Here is a 16049-nt window from a genome sequence, read left to right on the forward strand (position 1 = left end):
AAAATAACCAATAGTCAGGCATTTTGCCCTGTCTATATACACATCTGCCAACATGTCTCATTTCTGGGTATAAACATTATTGTAACAAATCACTGTGACACCCTGCTGTGAACTAAAATTTTGTGTCCCCTCCCCAAATTTCATTTATTATTGAAGCCTAATGACTAATGTGTTGGTATTTGGAGGTGAAGCCTTTGCGACGTAGTTGGGTAGAGCCCTCGTGAATGGGATCAGTGCCCTTATAAGAAGAGACCCAAGAGAGATGATCACTCTCTCTCTCCACCAAGTAAGACCCAGTCAGAAGATGGCCGTCTGCAAACCAGGGAGAGAGTCCTCACCAGACCTGGACTGTGTTGGCACCCTGGTCTTAGAATTCCCTGCCTCGAGAACTGGGAAATAAATTTCTACTGTGTTAGTCACCCAGTTTATGATATTCTATTACAATAGACCAGACTGACTATGGAACATCCATATAATGGAAGAATATGCATCCATATAAAAATCACGTTTATGGGGGCACCTGGGTGGCTCAGTCAGTTAAATGACCAACTCTTAATTTTGGCTCAGGTCATGACCTCAGGGTGGTGAGATCAAACCCCACTCAGTGTGGAGCCCTGCTTAAGATTCTCTTCTTCTCGGCGCACCTGGGTGTCTCAGTGGGTTAAAGCCTCAGCCTTTGGCTCAGGTCATGATCCCAGGGTCTTGTCCTTCTTCTCTCTCTGCCTCTCTCTCTGCCTGTCTCTCTGCCTACTTGTGATCTTTGTCTGTCAAATAAATAAATAAATAAATCTTTAAAAAAAGATTCTCTTCTTCTCTCTCTGCCCCTTCCCCCATGCTCTGGTGGTCTCCAAACAAACAAACAAACAAACAAACAAAAAGTTCACATTTACAAACCATATTATATGACATTCAACTTATCTGAGAAAGCAGGGCAAATGCTGGATATTCTTTATGGCCCCAATTTTTTTTTAACAAATATGCTGTGTACCCCAACTTTCCTATTCTTCCTATCTCTTTTAAGGGTTTGTTTCTTCCATGAAAAATACTGGAAAAGCAAAGGTTCTGTCTTAGGTCACGCCAGGTGACCCTTGCATGAGTGGAGCAGCTCGGCAGCTTCTCCCAGCTTTTCCGCAGACCACCTGTTCCCCACCGGACTCTACAGAATGCTGACCTCACAATTCACTCCCTCCTCTCCACAAAATCAGTGGTTGACGTGAGGCAAGCCTCACCTTATTTGATTGCCCTGTTCCTTTCTTGTCCCCAACCCCACCACAGAAGTCTATGATAAAGGGCTCAGGAAAATTAAGGAAATTACAGCATCGTAAGAAGAGCAAACCTAAAGAAATGCTCAGAGTATGACTTTTGCCAAAAGCCCCCAAAGTCAATCCCAGCACAGGAATCCCTTGCAGGAATAATTCCATTCTTAACTGGACTCCCTTATCCTGAAGTTTGTCCTTCTTTCAAATGCCTTTTTCTCTGCTGTAAAAATTATGCATTTTGGAAAATGCCACCGCCTAAACAAAGATTCATTCCACCCTGAGGTCCATTTACTGGAAACTATATATGAGAGCAAAGTCAAGGAACTCAGAGTTCTCAAACTGCGAAGCAGTGTGTAAGGCAACCCAATACCTAGTATGTTAGCTAAGGTGTTTTATACACACTGGGAGGCACTGTTATTGCAGGAGTGATTATTAACTTGTTCACCAAACTCTTCTTGACTGCTGCCAGAACTCCTAGAATTCAATGTATGCAATAAATCAAAAACTGTTGAGAACACAGATCTAGGGTGGGGTTGGGTTTCTTTGTCACTTTGATGTGAATTTTTTTTATTAGATTTGCTGACCTTCTATTCAGAGGGACCAAGAATAGTATAAAAAGAATCAGCTATCTTTTCAACACGCTTGGTTAAATTTCTTGAGAACAATGCCCACAATTCTTTCAGTATTTGAGTGAGTGAACCAATGAAAACTCAGCCTGTTCTTGGGAAAGATTATCAACCCTTGTACTAGCATAAAAGCTAACATTCATTCTTCTAATGCCGTGTTTTATTTTAATTGCAATATAGCTGACATATAACATTATATTAGTTTCCTGTGTACAGCATGATTTGCTATATGTATTTGTAGCCTAAGCTGTTTCAATGTTAAAAATGCTTTAAACAGAATTATTTTACCTCCAAACTGTATTCTAAAATATTCTGACAATTTTTTGTTTAAATTACAATTTGGAGGGGCACCTGGGTGGCTCAGTGGGTTAAGCCTCTGCCTTTGGCTCAGGTCATGATCTCAGAGTCCTGGGATCGAGCCCCGCATCGGGCCCCACATCGGGCTCTCTGCTCAGCAGGGAAGCCTGCTTCCCCCTCTCTCTCTGCCTGCCTATTTGTGATCTCTCTCTCTCAGTCAGATAAATAAATAAATTCTTAAAAAATTAAAAATAAATAAATAAATCTATTGGGGCACCGGGGTGGCTCAGTGGGTTAAAACCTCTGCCTTCGGCTCCGGTCGTGATCTCAGCGTCCTGGGATCTAGCCCCGCATCAAGCTCTCTGCTCGACAGGGAGCCTGCTTCCCTTCCTCTCTCTCTGCCTGCCTCTCTGCCTACTTGTGGTCTCTGTCCTGTAAAATAAATAAATAAAATTTAAAAAAAAAAGAAAGCTTTTAAAAAAATTATAATTTGGAGGTTACCTGTGACACCCTACCTTGTTCCCCAATACAGGAACTTAAGATATATATATATATATGCAAAAGAACTGATAGAATCAAATGTCTATTGTAACAGTCTCCAGGAACTGGAATTATGAATTTTGTTGTTGTTGTTAAACTGTTTTGTACTTCCCAATTGTTTTGCAATGAAAATTTATTATCTCTGTAATCAGAAAAAAATCCAGATATATTATTAAATGTTTTGGCCACTGATAAATGACTAGCAACTTACATAAAAGCAAGTGCCTTTATATTTCATTAACAAAGAAATATCAAATGTATAATAATGCTACTAATTTTTAAAGTCTGTTGGTTCATAGAATTGAAAGAAAAAAGAGCCCAAAATTTATAAGTTGGAACTGTAACTGATAATTCTCCAGTATCATTAAATTCTGGGGTTGCGTTTCCAACCAGGCCAGAGTAATGGAGTTTGGAATTATCCCTCCACCATAAGCAAGTAGACAACTGGAGGAAACATTGGAAAAATGAATTTTGGATATTGGACAATAGGTAGTATAGGCTTATGGTCCTTGAGAAAAGGGGGAGGGAAATGAGGTAAGCCCTCCACTTGCCCAACCTTTCCACCTAGGGACCATGTCTAAGCTGTGGGACAGATGAGGGCATGCAAACTGACCTGAGGAGAGGAAGACTGGAGTTCTGGAAGGCTGAAAAGGCTGATTTATGGGTCATAATTCCTGAAAGGAGAATAATGCAAGAAAGAATTCCAGAAATTTGAATAAGAATTCCTTTTAATATTTCACTAAAAACCAGTCTGTACATGGTAGGGTGAAATCCCACATCAAAAAATGACTTCTAGAGAAAGAAAACCAAAAAATTCACTGGATCCTAAAAAGATCCAGGAACTGTTCAAATCCCCACTATTCTAGGTAGAGAGGCAACACAGGACCTTTGCAAGAGACTCTAGAAGGTCCAGGCCTAAGAGTAGGGGTAAATTAACTTTACAGTATAGTTTATTCTAGACCCTCCCTAGAAGATGAATCCAGAAATAATTTAATTTAATTGCGTAACAAAAACAAACAAAAACCAAACACACACACACACACACACACACACACACACACACACACACACACACAAAACACATACACACACAAACTATTCTTTAAAGACATATGACAAAAGCCAAAGCCCAATGATCTAAAATTTACAATGTCCAGAATTCAACCAAGCAGTGCTAGGTCTATGAAGAAGAAGGAAGACATGACTCCTAACCAGAAGAAAAGTTACTCAACGTAAAATGATGCAGAAATGCTGGAGATGGTGGAGCAAGAGGACAGACAAGGGCCACGAAAACAGCTACTATCAAATATGCTGCACATTCTCAATGATATAAAGGAAAACAACATAATGAGATCAGAAATGCAAAATGTAAAAAACAAATAAACATCTAGAAATTGGAAAATAACAATAGTTGAAATGAAAACTTGGTTGTAGGTACTTTGGCCATAAGCATCTTTGCCATAGACATTACTACAAGACTTTTCATCACATAACTAGTTGGCCATAAGGCAATTTTGCAGTAAGAGATAAAAACATTAACTGGTTGACAGTTTGCATATTATTAAGTGAAAGAAGCCAATCTGAGAAGACTACCTACTACTGTATGATTCCAACTATATGGCATTCTAGAAATTGTGAAATTATGGAGAGAGTAGAAAGACCAGTGATTGCCAGGATTTAGAGTCAGGGGATGAACAGGTGGAGCACAGAGGATTTTTAGGGCAGTGAAAATACTCCATGGGATACTATAGTTAATATATACTGAATGTTACTTTTTTTTTTTTAATTTATTTATTTGACAGAGAGAGATCACGAGTAAGCAGAGAGGCAGGCAGAGAGAGAGGAGAAAGCAGGCTCCCTGCTGAGCAGAGAGCCTGATGTGGGGCTCGATCCCAGGACCCTGAGATCATGACCTGAGCCGAAGGCAGAGGCCTAACCCACTGAGCCACCCAGGTGCCCCCGAATGTTACATTTTTTAAAAGAACAAGAACAAATATTATTATACATTTGTCCAAACCCACAGAATATGAAACACCAAGGGTGAGCCCTAACATAAACTATGAACCTGCATAATAATGTTGTATCCATGTAGGTACATCAGTTGTAATAAATGTACCACTCTGCCAGAGGATGTTAATAATTTTGTGGTGGGGAGAACATGAGAATTCTCTGCACCTTCCTCTCTAATTTTTTTTTTAATCAGCAAAAGATTTGAGCAGGAACTTCACAAAGGAGTATGTAGAAATACTCATTATAGCACATTTAAAAATTTTTAACAGGTCTCATTTGTCATCAGGGAAATATACACCAAAACCAACATGAAATCTCACTTCACATACACTAAAATAACTAACAGTTAAACAGACTGAAAATAATAAGTGTTGGCAAGGATGTGAAGCATCTGGAACTCTCATAGGCTGCCAGAGGAAATATAAAATGGTACTGTTACTTTGGAAAAGAGTTTGACAGCTTCTTTAAAAGTTAAATTTTCCTCTTACCATTTGGCCCATGAATTCTACTTCGAGGTATTTACTCAAGAAAAATAGCAACATATGCCCCCAAAAAGAGCTGTACAAACTGCTCATAGCTGATTTTTTTTCATAATAGCCAAATACTGGAAAAACCCCAAATGTTCATCAATGGCTAAACAAATTGTGCTCCATCCACACAACGGAATATCACGGAGCTGTGAAAAACAAACTGCCAAGGCATGAGGCAACATGAGTGATTGGGGTTGGGTAAGACGGTCCTGAGTCTTAACCTCACCCCTGCTTATTTACCTATGAAGCCTTCAGCTACTGTGTTCCCATGAGAATAGTTCCCTTTATGAGAAAATGTTATGTGGGAAGCCTTGTGAGTGGGATGGTCCCCAAATTCTCATCAGAGTTTCTAACATTTTGCTGCTGGTTAGAAGCCAGTTCTCATGTCTTTAATGGTTTTATTTACTTGAGTTCTTTTTTTTGGTTTTGGTTTTTGAGGTCTTTCGAGGGATAGGACAGCATTTTTAACTCAAAATTTTATTTTCTTTTATTTTCTTTTTTTAAGATTTTATTTATTCATTTCACAGAGACAGCAAAGAAGGGAATATAAGTCGGAGGAGGGGGGGAGGAAGAAACAGGCCTCCTGCTGAGCAGGGAGCCCGCTGCTGGGCTCAGTCCCAGGACTCTGAGATCACAACCTGAGCCGAAGGCAGATGCTTAATGAATGAGCAACCCAGACGCCCTGAAACTTGATTTTCTATATCATAACTCAGGACTTAATATATACCGTTTCTCCAATAGTATGAGCTTTACTTCAAAATAGCTTTTCACTTCATTGCTAGGCTTAGTGTTTCCAATAATTTATAACTGTGTGTCACTTTCAATTATAAGAATTATTTCTTTTTTTCTTTTAATTCATTCACTTAGTTTCTAAATGAAATGACACACTCTTAGCAGTCAAATCTGAGTAATGCTGAGGTTTGTGTTGTTTTTTTTTCTCCTTTTTTGGTGAAGGGTTGGGGAGAGGTACGTGGATGGTGGTAGTTTACTCTTAAAAATAAGGTTTGGGCCATAAATGACTCTTAATCTCACAAAACAAACTGGGGGTTGCTGGGGGGAGGTGGGATTGGGATAGGGGGAGGGGGCTATGGACATTGGGGAGGGTAAGTGCTATCGTGAGTGCTGTGAAGTGTGTAAACCTGGCGATTCAGACCTGTACCCCTGGGGATAAAAATACATTATATGTTTATTTAAAAAAAAAAAAATTTGGAAGGGGAGGCGAACCATAAGAGACTATGGACTCTGAAAAACAACCTGAGGGTTTTGAAGGGTCAGGGGTGGGAGGTTGGGGAAACAGGTGGTGGGTAATGGGGAGGGCACGTTTTGCATGGAGCACTGGGTGTTGTGCAAAAAGAATGAATACTGTTACACTGAAAAAATAAATAAAATGGAAAAAAAAATAAGGTTTGGGGAGCACCTGCCTTTGGCACAGGTCATGATCTCCAGGTCCTGGGATTGAGCCCCACATCGGGTTCCCAGCTCAGTGGGGAGCCTGGTTCTCCCTCTCCCTCTGCCTACCCCCCTGCTTGTGCTCTCTGTCTCTCTCTCTCAAATGAATAAATAAAATCTTAAAAAAAAAAAAAAAAGTAAGGTCTGGGAGGCTCCCCTGGGTGGTTCAGTCAGTTGGGCGTCCAGTTGTTGATGTTGACTCTGGTCATGATTTGGGTCCTGGGATCCAGCTCTGTGCTCAGCAGGGAGTCTGCTTGAGGATTCTCTCTCTCCCTGTCCCTCTGCCCCGCCCCCATTCTCTCTCACTCACTCTCTCTCTCTCAAATAAATAAAACTTAAAAAAAAAAATAATAAAGTTTAAGCCCCTGGGTGGCTCAGTCATTTAAGCATCTGACTTCTGATTTCGGCTCAGGTCATGATCTCGGGGTTGTGAGATAGAGCCCTGCCTTAGGCTCTGCGCTGGGCGTGGAGCCTGCTTAAGATTCTCCCTCTGCCTCTGCCCCTCTACCACCCTGTCCTCTAAAAACTAAAATTAAAAAGAAAAAATAAGGTTTGTTTTTTCCGTTTATATGTGATACTTGCTTGTTGTAGAATATTGTTGTATTTTCCTCTTTCCCCTCATTTTGGAAGCATTCTTTCCTGCAGATCTCCCATCAAAAGTGATTCGGGGGACTGACTCCATGCAAGCATTCCCCCTCCCCCAGTACTAGCAACAGAAGTGGGCGTGTGCTTCTTAGAACGAGGTGGCCATGTGACCTAACAAGGGTAATCACACACTGCAGGGCTTTTTGTTTTCGCCTTAACTGAAATATAGTTGGCACACAATGTTTCATTGGTTTGAGATGTCAGGCGTAGTGATTCCATAACACTCCATTATTCTGTGCTCACTACAAGTTCTGCTCCCATCTGTCATCATACAACAGTACTACAATACCATCGACTCTATTCTCTATGCTGTGCCTTTCCTCCCACGATTTATTCATTCCATAACTGGAAGGCTCTCCCTCCTGCTCCCTTTCCCTCATTTTGCCCATCAACCCTTCCCTCTGGCAACCACCAGTTTGTGCTCAGGAGAGTTTGACATACAGACATCAGAAGAGTCTTCCATTCTGGAATACAGAGCTATGAGAATAACAGAAGAAGACATCTTTTTCAGCCATCATCTCCGGTCTCACAAAAGAAGCCATCTGTATCAAGGAAAATGCTACTGATACACTAAAAGCCACAGGGATGAAATGAAATGAGAGGACAATTAGACTCATCACCATGTCATTGGAGCCCCTGGATCAGACTGAAGTGTGCTCTATCCCTGGGATTTTGGGTTATGCAACTGATAAATGTTTATTTTTGCTCCTACTGGCTGGCATTGGGTTTCTGTTACTTGTAACCAAGAGTCGACAATAAAACAGAAAAGTATAAAAGGATAAAAGAGGTACTGTTAATTCCACCATCAAAAAACTACTGGATTTTTGTGCATTTTGATGCCACTCTTCTCTGCATACTAATAATCATATACCACAATTCTATATCCTTTTCAAAAAAAAACAACATAATTATGGACACATTTCTTGAGTAATTCAAAATTATTTTCAAATGTCACTGTTCATGGAAATCTCATCATGCAAACATACTGTAATTATAATCCTTCCATTATTGGATATTGAACTTCTTTCCAATTTTTCTCCATTATGAATTATACTACAATATATATCTTTGCACCCAGAGATTTTTTTCCTGCCTTTAGGATTATTTCCTTTATATATAATCTCAGGAATTCAATTACCATGCAAAACATATGAACATTTTTAATGTCCATGATAAAATGTGACAACTTTATATCCAAAGCTTTGTATAATTAATAACCTCAGCAAAAGTGTATGAAGATGCCAAACTGATGACTACATTAAATATTACCACTTAAAACGATCTTTCATTAATTGTATGGTTGAAAATGACATGGCATAACTTTGTTGTTTTAATTTGTATTTATTAGAGAGAAATGCATTTGCATAAAATTATTAGTCATCTGTTTTTTTCCTTTTTGTTGCTTGTCTCTTCTTGTCCCTACCCACATGTTTATTGGGGATATTGTGTTTTTCTTACCAATTTGACCTCTCTTTCTCTCTCCTTTTTTTCTTAGTGTATTTATTTACTTATTTTTAAGTAATCTCTACTCCCAACATGAACTGACATCCCAGAGATTAAGAGTCAAGTGCTCTGCTGACTAAGCCAGCCAGGCACCCCTGTTCCTCTCATTTTAAACTCAAGAGTCTTCTCTCTCCCAGTTAGGGTCTTGGCAGTCACTTTTACATACTTTTAGAGTATTTTTAATAGTTTTACTTTCTACTTTAAGTTCATCTAATCTATGTGCAATCTTTTTCAAGCATATATGAGGGAAAGCCTATGATTTTTCTTTTGTTCTAAACAACTGAAATGCATAAAACTTCTTTATGCATATCTTAGGGTCTAATTCTGGTCGACCTTATCTTCCATTAATCTGTCTCCTCTTATGCCTGGAATATCCTACTTTAACTGCTGTGTTTTTGTAACGTGCTTCAACAACTAGTGAGGCTAGCTGCCATTCCCACTTGTAAGCTTTTATTTTTAAAATTTTATTCTCATATCATCTCATCTGTTTGCTCTTTCAAGTGATTACCACAAAAGAAGAAAACTAACACCTCTGAAAATTCACCAGCCGCAACAAAATAAGAAAAGGAGTAAAACTACAAGTCAGAAACTTCAAAATGTGGCTATTGAAGAAAGAAATGAAAGATTCTGTCAGAGCAAGTCCTGGCTTCTAATCCCACTGCAGCCTCCTACCCACCATAATGGGCCTGAGGAGAGAAGAAGATGGACAAATTCCTGAGCGTTCTCACTAGTACTGCCTCACCCGGAGGAAAACGGACTCAGAGGTAAGCAAGCAGCCCAAGAAAACATCCATCAGAGTAAAGGCCCCAACTTCAGCAATCAGTGGACACAGGAAAGGCCCTAGGAAACTCTCGGGAACCCAGAGGTATTCTACTATGAGGACGGGATGCATGGCCAACATGAGAGGTTAATTCCTGGTACCAGATATTTAACATGATCTCAGAAGAGAGACTCAAACCCAGGTTACTCAGCAAAGGCTGCACACAGCCCCAGCAGAGTGTTTTTCCTACCCTCTCCGTCCTCGGTCTCAGAAGAGCCCATAGAACTCGAGACTTTAGCCCCACCCTGGAGTCTGAAGGGGAGACATGCATGTCGGGGATGCAAGTCATGGAGAGCTCATCCTCACTGTCTCAGGGAGAGCTGAAGGTCTGGAAATGGCTGCCCACATTCAACACAAACAAGCTGATTAATCAGATAGTTATCAAGGACATGGCAGAGAGGAGCCAAGAACCCAGGCTGGGAGAAAAAAATAGAAGCCAAGCAAAAATTTAAAAAAAATAAATACTTCCTGGGGCACCAGGGTGGCTCAGTCAGTTAAGCATCTGCCTTTGGCTCAGGTCATGATCTTAGGGTCCTGGGATGGAGCCCTGCCTCGCTCCCTGCTCAACGGAGAGTCTGCTTCTCCATCTGCCTCTGCCCCCCCCCACTACACCCCCCGCTTATGCTCTCTCCCTGCCACACACAAATAAATCAATAAAATCTTTAAAAAAAAAAAATACTTCCCAAGTGTGTGTGTTCAATGGAAGACTGTGATGAAAACATGAATAAAATAAGAGGGAACCAAAAAAAAAAAAAAAAGAGGGAGCTCAACGACAAGAGGATAAAGCAACAGAACTTTCAGAACATTGTTAAGTAGGAAGGGAAAAAGTAGTTGTTCTTGTTTTGCACCCAGTTTTGATAAGGACATATTTGGTGTGCATTGTTTATTATAATGCGAGACACTATTTAGAATTTGTTATTCTTTATCATGCTAAGGAAATGGCATTCTATTTCTAATTCACAAAACGCTTCAGTGACAAATGGTTGAACACTGACTCAACCTATTTCAGTTGGCATAAACAAGCTATTTTGCAAGGTCCTTTTTTTTCTTGTTCCACACTTACAAAGAACTTCAGTGCAGTCCTCAGAACTTGTCCACATGAATGATGAGTGAGACATTTCATCATATTTCCTTTTAACAACCAGACTTTCTGTCATGCAGCAAATGTAATGATTCATTTTACAAAGACAAGTTTTTCCACTATTAGTATTTACAGGATTGCTAACACAGAGCTACAGGTTGTATAAATGCCCCATCCTCCCAATGTCTAGAAACTAGAAAGAAGAAAAAGCTGGTGAAATTGGGGTTCATTCATTCTACAAAGGTAAGCTTTAGAGTCAGGCAGCTCTGAGAACAAATTCTGGCTCTGCAATTCACTAGTCGTGGCTTTGAACCACAACTTAGCTTCTCTAAGCACCAATTTTCTCATGGGACAGCTGGGTCTATGATATTTAATTTACAGGGTGTTGCAAGAATTAAATGAAAAAAATGCATTTCAAGCAGGTACCCCAAGATGATTATTGATACTGTTATCGTTGCTATTTTTTTGAAAAAATTTGTGCCTGACACATCTTAGATAATAAATATTTATTGAATGAATAAAAGATCTCTATAAAAATTCAGAGATGAAATAGAAAGTCTATGCCCACGAGAGATTTGCCAGTGAGTAAATTAATTGCTAATAAAATAAATCTAGATAAAACTGAGTTCTAGGTTTGATTTCATGAGGCTGAGCAACCTCTTCTTTTTTTCTGAAAAAAAAAATTTTTATTTTAAAAATGATTTTATTTTAAAAAAATTTTATTTTAAATTCTAATCTAGTGACCTAATTCTGTTACATTGTTCCTAAGTATTCTTCCTAACAGATCTAGATCTCAGCCTGGTTCCTGAGCACATTCACAAACTAGTCCTGACCCCATGTACTCTTTGGGTGAAAATAACAGAAATCAACTTAAGCTAGCTGAAGTTAAAGAAGAAATTGTACAAAAATCAAGGAACTGCTCTCTCGTGGGACACATAGGCAGGGATATAGCTGAGTGTCAAGAAAGAATGGAATAAAAAAAAAAAGGAAAGCTTTTGGGAACTAGAATTCTCTCCCTCTCCCCCTCCTTCCAACTTTCAGTTCTGTTTCTCTACAACTGTTTCTCCAAGGCGAGCCTCTTCTCTCTCGAGACTGCTTGGCAGAAGATGGCCACCTCTGAGTCTTGAATCCACATGTTTGCCTCCATCCTAATTCATATTCCTGGAGGCGCTCTGGTTTGCCTGGCTTAGAGTAAGCATCTGCCCTCTTCCATTCAATGGCCTCTAGGAGAAAGGGATCAGAACGGACCACAGAATGGTCTACCTTCATGGCTTGGAGTAAAGAGCCAGGGGGAGGCCCACCTTGCATGAAGAAATGGCAGCAGGGTCCAGGACACCCAGCCCCTACCACACACTGACCCTTAACTTGTCACAGCCCTAATCCTAACCACAAACTGAGCTGCACATTAATAACCTTGGCCCAGGAATTCCACTTACAGTGACACTGTGAAACACACATAAATGAGAAAGTGAAGAGATCTTGGCTCAATTCCTTTTGAGAAAATGTGGTTTTTACATAGTGAATTTTATTTGAAATCATGTTTACTCACTGTAAAACACCTGAGTAAAAACTAAAGTATAAACTAAAAGTAAAAACTAAAAGATAAAAGGAAAAAATCTAGTTCCTTCTAAACGTTCTTAAAAACCTGGATATTTCCAAACATTCCTAAGTAAAACACTTAGTTTTTTTACTAAGTAAAAAAGTTTTTTACTTAGTAAAAAACTAAGTAGAATAAGATTTCTGAATTTGGAGGTAAATATTTCTGCTTTGGTCCCTGTTGGTGGGGTCAGGCTAACTTCTTTAGTCTCTGCACAGCTTGGAATGCATCATCTACCACTCAGTAAAAGTCAGAGGTTGGGATTACAATCAAAACCTTGTTTGGCCCAGGCTCCCATGGTCAAGGAGTTTTTGGTACCTTCCATGTTCTCTCTCTAACAAGGGTCTATCTCAAGATTGGAATTGTTTTCTTCGAACTCTATCAACTTCAGGGTAAATTCCGTGCCTTCTTGGGGTTCTTGCTATTTCCTCTCCTTTTCCTTCTTCAGGAGTATCACAGGACACAAGATGTTCAGTGCCAGCCAAGTTGCAATGAGCCAACAATAGTCTATCTTGTGCACTGATTGCAACCAGAACTTCTAGACAAAATGCAAAAAATAAATACCTAAAATATCCCAATTGTACACATGCATGGCAGACCCAAAGCAATGTAGCAAAGGCTTCAAGAGCTCAAGAATTCATCCCAGGCAAAACTCAGAGCTGTGTATATGACAGGTTGACCCAAATTCCATAGCAAAGGTTTGAAAACTGAACTGACATTGAAGTCCCCACTCCCAAAAGGTGAGGTACAACTTGCAGTCTGGACCTAAGCCAACTGATTGTCCACTAACACAAGCAAAAAAAATTTAATATTCTTTAGAGGATTTTTAATAGACTCCAGAATCTCCTAACATAATATTCAAGATGTTCTGGATAGAATTCAAAATTACTGAATGCACAAAGAACAAGAAAAGTCTGACTAGCACTCAGGAGAAAAGGTAATCAACAGATGGCCCCGACTGGAATTACCAGACACAGACTTGATAACACCATTATAACCATGAGGTAAAGATGAACATTCTTGAGATAAATAAGAGGATAAAGTTCTTAGCAGAGAAAGAAAACCAATTTTTTTAGCTAAATGGAAATTTTTAAACTAGGAGATACAATATCTGAAATTCACAGTTCTACCAGATGTGGTCAATAGCAGAATGGAGATGACAGAGGAAAGAAAACCTGAAGATAGGTGAAGAGAAATTATACAGGGGCACCTGGGTGGCTTGGTTAAGACTCTGCCTTCGGCTCAGGTCATAATCCCAGGGTCCTGGGATCGAGCCTTGCATCAGTTTCCCTGTTTGGGGGGGCCCCTGCTTCTCCCGCTCCCTCTGCCTGCTTACTCTTTCTGTATTTCGCTGTCTGTCAAATAAATAAATAAAACCTTTAAAAGAGAGAGAAATTATACAATAAGAAGAACAGAGAGAAAAAGATTGAAAAAATTAATGTAACCTTAGGTGCTTGTGAACCTAACATTCATATTATTGAAATCTCAGAAAAAGAGAGAGATTGAGTCAGAATATGTATTTGAAGAAATAATAACAGAAAACATTCCATATTTGGTGAAATGTATCTATTTAATTTCAAGAAGCTCAGTGAATCCTATCAGGTTAAGTTAAAAAAATATATCCAGATATATCATAATTAAACTGTAAAAACCAAAAGTAAAGAAAATGTCTTAAAAGCACATGGAAACAAATGACGACACATTACACATAAGGGAAACTATGACTACTTCTTATCAGAAACCTCAGAGCCCTGAAGACAGTGAGAGAATATCTTTAAAGTGCTAGAAGAAAAATTAATAAATACATAATCATAAAAAGTACTGGAAGGACGCCTGGCTGGCTCAGTTGGTAGAGCATGTGACTTGATCTCGAGGTTCAAGCCCCACGTTGGGTGTAGAGATTACTTAAACATAAGAAGTGCTTGGGGCGCCTGGGTGGCTCAGTGAGTTAAAGCCTCTGCCTTCAGCTCAGGTCATGATTTCAGGGTCCTGGGATCGAGCCCCACATCGGGCTCTCTGCTCAGCGGGCAGCCTGCTTCCCCCTCTCTCTCTCTCTGCCTGCCTCTCTGCCTACTTGTGATATCTGTCTGTCAAATAAATAAATAAATAATCTTAAAAAAAAAAAAAAAAAAGAAGTGCTAGAAGGAGGGACACCTGGGTGGCTCAACGGGTTAAAGCCTCTGCCTTCAGCTCAGGTCATGATCCCAGAGTTCTAGGATCGAGCCCCTCATTGGGCTCTCTGCTCAGTGGGGAGCTTGCTTCCTCCTCTCTCTCTCTCTCTCTCTCTCTCTCTGCCTGCCTCTCTGCCTACTCGTGATCTCTGTCTCTCAGATAAATAAACAAAATCTTCAAAAAAAAAAAAAAAGAAGAAGAAGAAGTGCTAGAAGGGAAGAACTGTCAACTAGGAATTCTACAGCCAACAAAAACATCCTTCAAGAATGTAGGCAGAATAAATATACTCTCAGATGAGGGAAAACTAAGAGAATTTATCACTTGCAGACTTGTTCTAAAAGAAATGGCAAAGAAACTTTTTTGGGATGAGGGAAGAAAGAACAAAAGAAATAATGAATATCTAGATAAATAGAGTATTGGGGGCCTCTTAAATTCTTGTTCTAAAAGAAATGGCAAAGAAAGTTTTTTGGGATGAGGGAAGAAAGAACAAAAGAAATAATGAATATCTAGATAAATAGAGTATCGGGGGCCTCTTAAATTCTTTAAAATATGTTGAAAGCAAAAATTATAATATTGTAATATTTCAATGGAATATATACACCGACCACAGCATAAAGGGATCAAGACACAGAACGCTATTTGATTATAAGGCTTGTATTACCCTTATTTGAAGCGGTAAAATATTAATTCTAAATATACTGTGAAAAGTTAGATATACACATTGTAATTCTTAGAGCAACTACTAAACAATACCAAGACATAGCCAAAAATTCAATAAATAAAGATAACTATTTTATAATAGTCAAATAATAAGAAAGAGGTTAGGGAAGAGAATAAAATAGCATATAATACATATAATAAACAAAGTACTTGTTAGTCGACTATGTTGTTGTTAACGCTTTTGGTCAACAGTAGACAAGTTTTTGGAGAGTCAAAAGTTATGCACAGATTTTTGACTATGTGGAGGGTTGGTGCCCTGAAATCCCACATTGCTCAAGAGTCAATGGTATAGAAAGAGTTAAAGCAACATGATAGGAAAAGATAAACCATGTGAACAGTAATCAAAAGAAAACTAGAGTGCCTATATTACTTTCAGACAAAGTAGACTTCAGAATAGGGCAAATTACTGGAGAAAAAGAAAGACATTATATAATGATAAAAGAATAAATTTGCTGAGAAGGCATAGTTATTAAATGAGTATGTATTTAATTGAAGAGCTCCAAAATACAGGAAGCAAAATCTGGCAGAACTGAAGAGAAATAAAAAAACGCATAATTATATTTGAAGATGTGATGGGACCACGATGATATCATGGGACCATTAATCCTAAAATCTTGACTACAATTCCTCTCAAGAGGGGCTATGCAGATTGGCCCTCTCTGTTTCCACAAAGAATTGGCCCTGCTCCAGAGAGCTTAAAGTGAGTGACTCCATGTCCAGAGCTGTGAAGAGGCAACCCTACCCAGATGTAGGACTGCGAATATGACCAGACATCAGCTACTTGTTGAGATTTTAGAGAA

Source organism: Meles meles, chromosome 4 (assembly GCF_922984935.1).
Source record: "Meles meles chromosome 4, mMelMel3.1 paternal haplotype, whole genome shotgun sequence".
Classification (NCBI taxonomy): domain Eukaryota; kingdom Metazoa; phylum Chordata; class Mammalia; order Carnivora; family Mustelidae; genus Meles; species Meles meles.